Source organism: Myotis davidii, unplaced genomic scaffold (genome assembly GCF_000327345.1).
Source record: "Myotis davidii unplaced genomic scaffold, ASM32734v1 scaffold153, whole genome shotgun sequence".
Classification (NCBI taxonomy): Eukaryota; Metazoa; Chordata; class Mammalia; order Chiroptera; family Vespertilionidae; genus Myotis; species Myotis davidii.
Window position 1 is genome coordinate 1,364,365 of NW_006284615.1, and position 7,812 is coordinate 1,372,176.

General features: G+C 38.1%; 1 long non-coding RNA gene across 1 annotated transcript; it reads right to left on the minus strand.

Moving 5' to 3' along the window:
* Window positions 1–500: 500 nt before the first annotated feature.
* On the minus strand, window positions 501–7,806 carry LOC107185109. Its single transcript, XR_001516026.1, has 2 exons — window positions 6,035–7,806; window positions 501–1,079 (listed from the first exon to the last, which is right to left on the minus strand). It is a non-coding gene; the product is annotated as an uncharacterized LOC107185109 (long non-coding RNA).
* Between the last annotated feature and the right edge of the window lie 6 nt (window positions 7,807–7,812).

A 7,812-nucleotide genomic window follows, 5' to 3' on the forward strand; every position in this document is an offset into this window, starting at 1 on the left:
ACCCTGACTACAGTAGCATAATGAACCCCATCCAATAGGCTTCCTCACCTTTGGCCAGCAGTCCTCAACCTCAGTAGATACTTAGTCACATGCATCATGAATCTGGACACGAGGAAATCCCCTAGTGTGGGGTGTGGGCTGAGGAACAAGTGTACCAGCCTGCAGCAGATTCCCTCAGTCTCCTGCCTTAGCAACAACAGTACCAAGACCACGGGTTGAGCACTACCAAAGTGATTAAGGAACATAATGTACTGCCCTTACCACTATGCACGCTTCCCCAATGACAAAATAAAAGCTGGTTTGCACAAAAATGCAGGAAAATGGCTTTGCTCCTTGGACTAGGTTTTTGTTTGTTGTTGACCCTGCCTTTCAAGGTATAATTCTCTCAAAGAAAGAGAATGCATTTGTGATTTCTCATATTTTGACCTCAGCACAAGAGATGGCCTGGAAAAATGTTTAGGCAGTTCTGAGTATATTAAATGAATATTCATACGACTGAATTTGTTTTGTAAAAGTTTCCTTTATAGGTTTTAAAAACGAAATGCAAAGGCAATGCCCAAAGCCACAGGTAACATGCTTAGTGAGCAATCTTCTCCTACTGGTTTGATCTATTCCCATCTGTGTCTCAAACCCTATGAAACATACTTCTCTCTTTCCACTGTAACATGGAGAACACATTTGTATAACCATTAATTAAACACTTTTGGGGATTTTTACCAATTACTATGGATTACATTCGTGACAGAAAAAAATATTTGCATAAATCAAATGTGGATGAATGGAATGATATACAGAAAGAAAAGTTAACAGGGTATGTATGACAATGTAAAGCTAAGATAACCAACTCAGAGTAAAGAACTCCAAACTCAAGCCTTTTCCTACTAGAGGATGAATGATGTTGAAATCAGACTTAGAAATATACCTGAAATTCTCTTACCTACTTATGATGTTGAATTCAAAACTATCTAAAATATATTTTTTAAAATATATTTTATTGAAATATACATTCTTATAGAATTATGGTAGAATAGATCTCTGTAGAGGCTCTTTTCTTGAATGAGATATGATTCAATGTTAGCCTTTAAAGAGAATATTTAAAAATATTAATGTTAATATGTATATTTAATAACATTAAAATATTCTGCATTCATGACCAAAACCAGATTTTGAAAACTTTTTATAATGAGTCAGATCACAGATATTAAGACCTTTACTGAAGTTATAAAACTATAAGTAATAAATTTGCATCTCATAACTGCAAATTTTTAAAAAAATAAACAATGAAGTGCTTTCAGATCTCTGAAACCCTGTACTGTTGACATTTAAAAAGTGTGTTGTTACATTCATGAGAATCTACACAAGACAGTCCCTAGAAATTGTTCTGCAAACTGCAGGCTTATCATTATAACTCTCTTCAATTCCTATGGTTTTATAATAATCACTGTTACTGGTACCTCTTACGGCAGTTGCCCAATGTCTCTTTCTCTGAGCTGGCTGCCTTCTTGCATTCAATAAGCACTAAAGGCGTGAAAACAAACTTTTGTATAAAATAACTATAAGCTTAGCAAACTTACAATGTCAGCTTAAATCTTTGGCACACTCATTTTTAGAGGATTATCTTTTACAAAAGAAATACCCTACCCTGAATCTTCTTTACATTAAGAACCCCAAAAGACTATATGCCAGCGACTGCTTCTTTCTTGAAGAATATAACCTAGTCGTCCTTTCCCCTTTTGTTTCCTCATTGATAAAACAACAAAAAACAGTGAATAAATTTCATGCCTTTTCCTCCATTTTACCCTCTTCCTTTTCACATGAAAATATGAAAGCAACCTGATTTCCTATGTTTAAATGTTCATTTTTTTGCTAATCTCAAGAGAAGTTGGAAATGATGCACAAAATTAGAGTTCTACATGCACCTAAACAGCTATTAGTTGCTTAAACCTCATGCGACCCATTTTTATTTGCAATATCCACATATCTTTCAAAGTAAAATTCCAATTTCCAATGAATAGATTGCTTGCTTGACATACTCATGGATTACTTTATTATAAATGACTAGAGGCCTGATGCACGAAAATTCGTGTAAGAGTAGGCCTTCCTTCCCCTGGCTGCTGGCACTGGCTTTCCTCTGGCACCTGGGACCCAGGCTTCCCTCCTCTGGCCGCTGGCAGGCAACCGGGACCCGGGCTTCACTCCCTCTGACCGGCCGCAGGCACCCGGGACCCCGGGTGGCTTTGCCCAGGCCCTGGCTTTGTCAGGAAGGACATCCGGAATGACATCTGGAAGATGTCTGGTTTATCTGGTCTAATTAGCATATTACCCTTTTATTAGTATAGATGGCATATGTAGCTCTGCTTTTGCATATACTTCTATTGGTTAATATATGCTATTTTCACAGCCTATGGTGATAAAAGCTAGCGTTGTTTCTCTTTTGCTTGGTTTCCTCCCATTTAAGCATTAGTCTTTTCACCATAGTATATGCTCAATAAATGCTTGTTGAATAATGAATGATTCAATTAAAGCTCTGTTTACCAGTTTCCACTGCAACCATATTAACAGTGAAGGAATAATCTTAGGCCCTTTTGGGTCACCTGTATTCTCAATATGTCAGTGATCTTTCTCTTTCCTACTTAAAAAAATGTTCTTGCTACATTTGCACAATTGCCACAAATAAACCAACCACACATTTTCAGACCTTTGATAAACTTAGCCCCACATAATTTTGCCAGATAGCTCATTTTAAAAATAGCAAGATTAGTCAACTGGACAAAAAAAGCACATACTTTCTACTCTGCTAATCTGAGAAAAACATCTTCCCAAAGATTTCTGTTTAATATCAAAGTTAAAATACAGATAGCTGTGCTGTCCAATTTATAAAACAGATCAACACTCACAATCCCAAAAGATGTATGGCACAGTTTCCTATTATGCGTTGTTCCACAATGGAGAACTTTATGACATTAAACTAATTCCTGGAAAGTCTGGCTAAGAAACAGTGTATATATTTACACACACACACATTTACATACAGATACACAACTGTGCATGAGCTGAAGATTTAAATACTTAGATATAATTTTTTTTTTAGAATCCTTACTGGGAAGAGTTTAAGTTCTTCCCTTTTAATCTTGAAGTAAACATAAATACTTAAAAGAATTCTCTTTTATCAAAGATATTCTTTTTTTTAAAAAATTGGGCAGGCGGAGGAAATGTTGATTCCGAGTATGTAGGCCATGCCCTATTCTAATCACTTTCCTCATTTTGGTCAACTGCTGAATTAACACCGAAAGCCATTTCCAAAATGCAAAAAATGGTCACTCTACCTGCCAAGTGTTTATCCCATTTCACACGCAACAATTTACCAGGCTTAGTGTCAAAGGTTTATGTCCTCTTCAGCTACAGATTTCCAACCAACATAGTCTATTTCTGTGGTAGGCAGCACTCTAAAATGTACGACAGGAGTCTTAAGTCTATGTCCCTAAATAACTAGGTGGCTGTCCAAATAGTACTCATTTGAAGTTTGGACTAGATCCTTGGTTCTCAAAATGTGGGTGCTGGAACATTACCATCACCTGGAAACTAATTAGAAAAAAAAAAAGTCATGAGATCATATCCAGACATACCGAATAAGAAACTAATACCTGTTTTCACCTCCAGGTAATTCTGATACATGATCAAGTTTGAGAACCTCTGGACTAGAGATGAACCCTAAAGCCTTCTCAAACTACCAAAATCCTATTGTTATTAGCTCAAACCTATCTTCTAGACCTAGCACTATGTTCAATTAAGTGCTTTCAATTACTCCTAGCAGCCTGAGTAATACATAATCAAGAATATCACACTCTATTAGTAGCATTTAAAAATTTGACACATTTTTTCACAAGGACAAAAGTCCTGGTAGCAAACTTTTCCCAATTAAGTAGACACTGTGACAAATATTTGGTGTCATTTTAACTAAGAGTGGTGATCTCCAAAATTAAATGTTTCCTTCATACTCCAGATGTTGTGAAAAATGCATTCTTTAATGACAGTTAAGGTACAGGTATTTTGCATATATTTCTCAAGACCAGCTGCTACATATGGTGTTCTCTCACTTTGCCATCCCACCTATAAAAAATACTGGGTATTTTAAAGGGGTGCAATCAGATGATAGTGGAAACATTTACAAAACTACCTGGACAGTTCAAATAGATGAGGCCTTTTAGGATTCCCACCTACAGAAAAGGTTAACTAATCGGGGAGCATAAAGCCTCAAACATGTAAATTCTAACCCAGACATGTCTTTTCCTGAAATGTGATTAAGTCTATTTCAACAGTTAACATGGAAATTATTTTACCTAAGAACCGTAACTCCCAAACATAAAAATGTTAAGACTTAGGAAGGTACCTTCAGCTTTTCTGAGGCTATTACAAAAGGAGTACTAAAATAATCCTTTGACATAACATAAAGCCTGGTTGACAGCCAGGGACCAAAAGGAAAAGCTGTTAAAAAAACAGCAGGGGTCAAGTTTAAGTTAACTTTTGCTCCCAAGATAAAGGTTCCTTTCTCACTCAGTATCTGTTTTGACAGGTGATTGCCTTATAGCAAACTGTTCCTCCCTCCACCCTCCCTCCCTCCCTCCCTCCCTTTTAACACCCAAGTCAGCCCAACTTTTTCAAGGAAACAAATGCTCTTATCTCTTCACACCCTAATACTAAGAGGTTCTCACTAGCCAAATAAACTGACATACGCTTAAAAACAATGTCCCTCACTTCTCTCAATTTTGTCAAGAACATAATGGAGAAGGCTACCAAACTCAACTACTGTTTTCCTGCTCTAAGAAATACACAGCGAATTGTTTTCATTGAGAATCCAAAAAGCATTTATTTTACAGTACTCAGCAAAAGCGTATTAAGTTCTTCTGCTCTGCCATCCTAGACCTATTAAGAATTTAGTCATGCAAGTGACTAAATCCTATGTGGAGATGATTAATGCACCAACAACCTATTTCTTTTCCAATTTTCCATTTTTAAGTGTTCCCTGTCAGGAGTATATACATTTCTCAAGTTAAACACTTGGCACCATTTTAGGTCAAAAGGCTTCCAAAATACAAAACTAAAGAAAAGCATAAAACTAAAAAGTCCACAGATGCCATTTTAAAAATATCCTTCATAATACTTGGTAAGTCTTCAGAATTTTCAACACTTTAGATCTACTGAAGCAACTCAATTTACCCAAATACAAGAAGGAATCTTTGCAAAGGCATACATTTGAGTAGTTTCTCTTAATTTCTCTACTTAGAATATATTTAGTACCTTCTAATTGACTTTAATAGTAAACTTAAGTGAGATCGAGAATGAGAAAAAAAATGGCCATAGGATCACCACAGGTAAAATGTCTATTCTTCCTCCATCCTGGAATACTGGGAGGTCTCCTGGGCAAAGGACACATTTTAAGGCAAGATATGTTAGTAATACTGTTTAAAGAAACCTGTGGCCTGTAATTTGTTTTGGCTTCCTCCACAGAATAAATCCCTTTGTCCAAAGACCCTTGAGAAAACTTCATCTACACTCACAGACTTACGGTATATCAAATGCTCTTGGTATATAGCCACAAACCTTTTATTCTAAAGAGGTTATATTAGTAAAGTGGCCCTTGGGGAAAATCAAACAGAAAAAGCTCACACTGCCTCCTACTGTTAGTAGGAAAATTTCATGAGGTCAAAATGGCCCATGATGAGTAATGAGAGCCAGGCGTTTTTGTCTTAGTTTTTTCTGTTTTCTTTCTTTGTAAATCTAAAGATCTATTTCCAAATCAAAACCTCAGGAGTTGAAATGCTGTCTACAGCCTATACAAATTACTGCAGAAATGCTAGTAGGTATGACTTCGGAATGGAAATCATCTTCCCCAAACATCCTTTTGACTTGGTGTATATGTGACCTAATTTAAACTAAACAAATGAGAAAATGCTAACCCTGCCTGGTCAGGTAGATGGTTACTTTCCCAGATTTAAGGCAGTACTAGCAGTTGGCTTCTCCCTTCCCTACGTACTGCGAGGTGAGGTAAACTGCTCCATGCCAGGTGAAGAGTCAGTAATCTTGTAGTCAGATGATATGGCCATACCCCAGGGCTTCCTAGTCCATGGTGATTTCCCCCATATTTAAGAAGTTGGGAGTGATGTCGCTCAACTTGCCAATGAAATACTTCCGTCTTCAAAATTTGACCACCAGCTCTTTGGGGACATCAGGCACCACCAATCACCTGCACCTGTTCACCTTAGCCATGCTACTGTATTAAATCACTGAATACGAAACACAGAAACACAAACAATAGTTTTGGGTTTGTTTCTTTAAAAATGACATTTGTATTAAAAGTCTTAAAATGAAGAGACAATGATTAAACACGTGTGTCTGGAATTAAAAATTACAATTGGTTAGAATTCTCTTGGTACATCACAACAGTAAAATTTTGCTCTTTGCTTCTGAAGGAAGACCCTATTAACAGATAACCAAAAAAAAATTTTAAAATAATATAAAAGGGGAGCTAAATACCTGAACATTTGAACAAAATGAAGGAAAAAAAAGTAAAAAAAAAATCGCAAGACATGGAAATTACATTTTAAAGGCTGGAAATAATAAAGAAGAAATTCACAGAACAGGCCCTATTGTCCTGGCTCCTTGGGGATGATTACTAAAAGGAAACTGGGAAGTGGTTTGGGGAAATAGCAGATTCTGGGGTAGGGTGGGAAGTTCACAGGTTGGCACCGGCTGGAACAGCTGAGTTTTGAAGGCACTCTGCAGACACAGGGGTGCTGGGGGCCCTGAATCACATTTGTTAAGTCTTTGTACTGTATTTTAAAGAGCTACTCATCAAAATCCGTTACTGCCAACCAATAAGAATAAAAAGCTAAACTTAAAAAAACACACACAAAAAAAACCACACACGCACACACACAATAGTACACACACAAAATGTGCAGATCTGTAACATTTTTTTCACAGCTGATAAAAAAAAATACTACCGTTTTTCCCCAGACTCCCCTTAGATACAGTAGGTAAACAAAATAGATTTTTTTCCCCCCACAAATATCAGCAGACACTTTCTGGCACCCCACACTGTATTGGCATCAGTGTTAACAGTCCCAGTTCAGATGTGCAATACTTCAGATTGGATACACTGAAACAAGAATCCAACTTTGCATAGACATCCTCGGAATCGCAATCAGTCACGGGGTTGCCCTTCCAAGCTGGCAGAAAAGGAACCCGATCATAATTTCCAGCTACTCCTGGCAGAAAAAAAAAAAGGAAAAAACAAAAGTTTCTTCCTCTCCTCCTGCTCCTTCATTTGGTTCTCCCGGACTTCCTTCCATGTATTTAAAACTTGGAACTAGAAAACGGTGGTTGCAAGAAAAACAAAAAACACCCCCCCTCCCTTCTTTCCACCTTCTCCCTGTCCTCTTCCTCCCTCACCCCGTTTTTTTCTTTTCTTTTTTTTTTCCAGGCTAAAACTTTCGCTCGCTGGTGTCAAGCCGCCAAGACAGCACCCTGAACGGTTACTGAAAGGGGGGAAATAGGCGTCAACCAAAAATCAATGAGAAACGTACATGATGCAAAGAACCACATTTCCACTGCGTCTCAGATGGTCAGGACCGGTCACCCCTCCGGACGCGGGGAGGAGGCGGGGGACGTGGGCCGCAGGGGCCAGCCGGGATCCCGGGACAGCCCGGGCAAGGCAAAGTCGTCTCCGATCTCAAAGCAAGAAGAGGAATCACATGGAGAGAGTGGGGTGCGTTTGGCTTTTGTGCGCAGAGCGCGGCCGGCGCGGCGGCC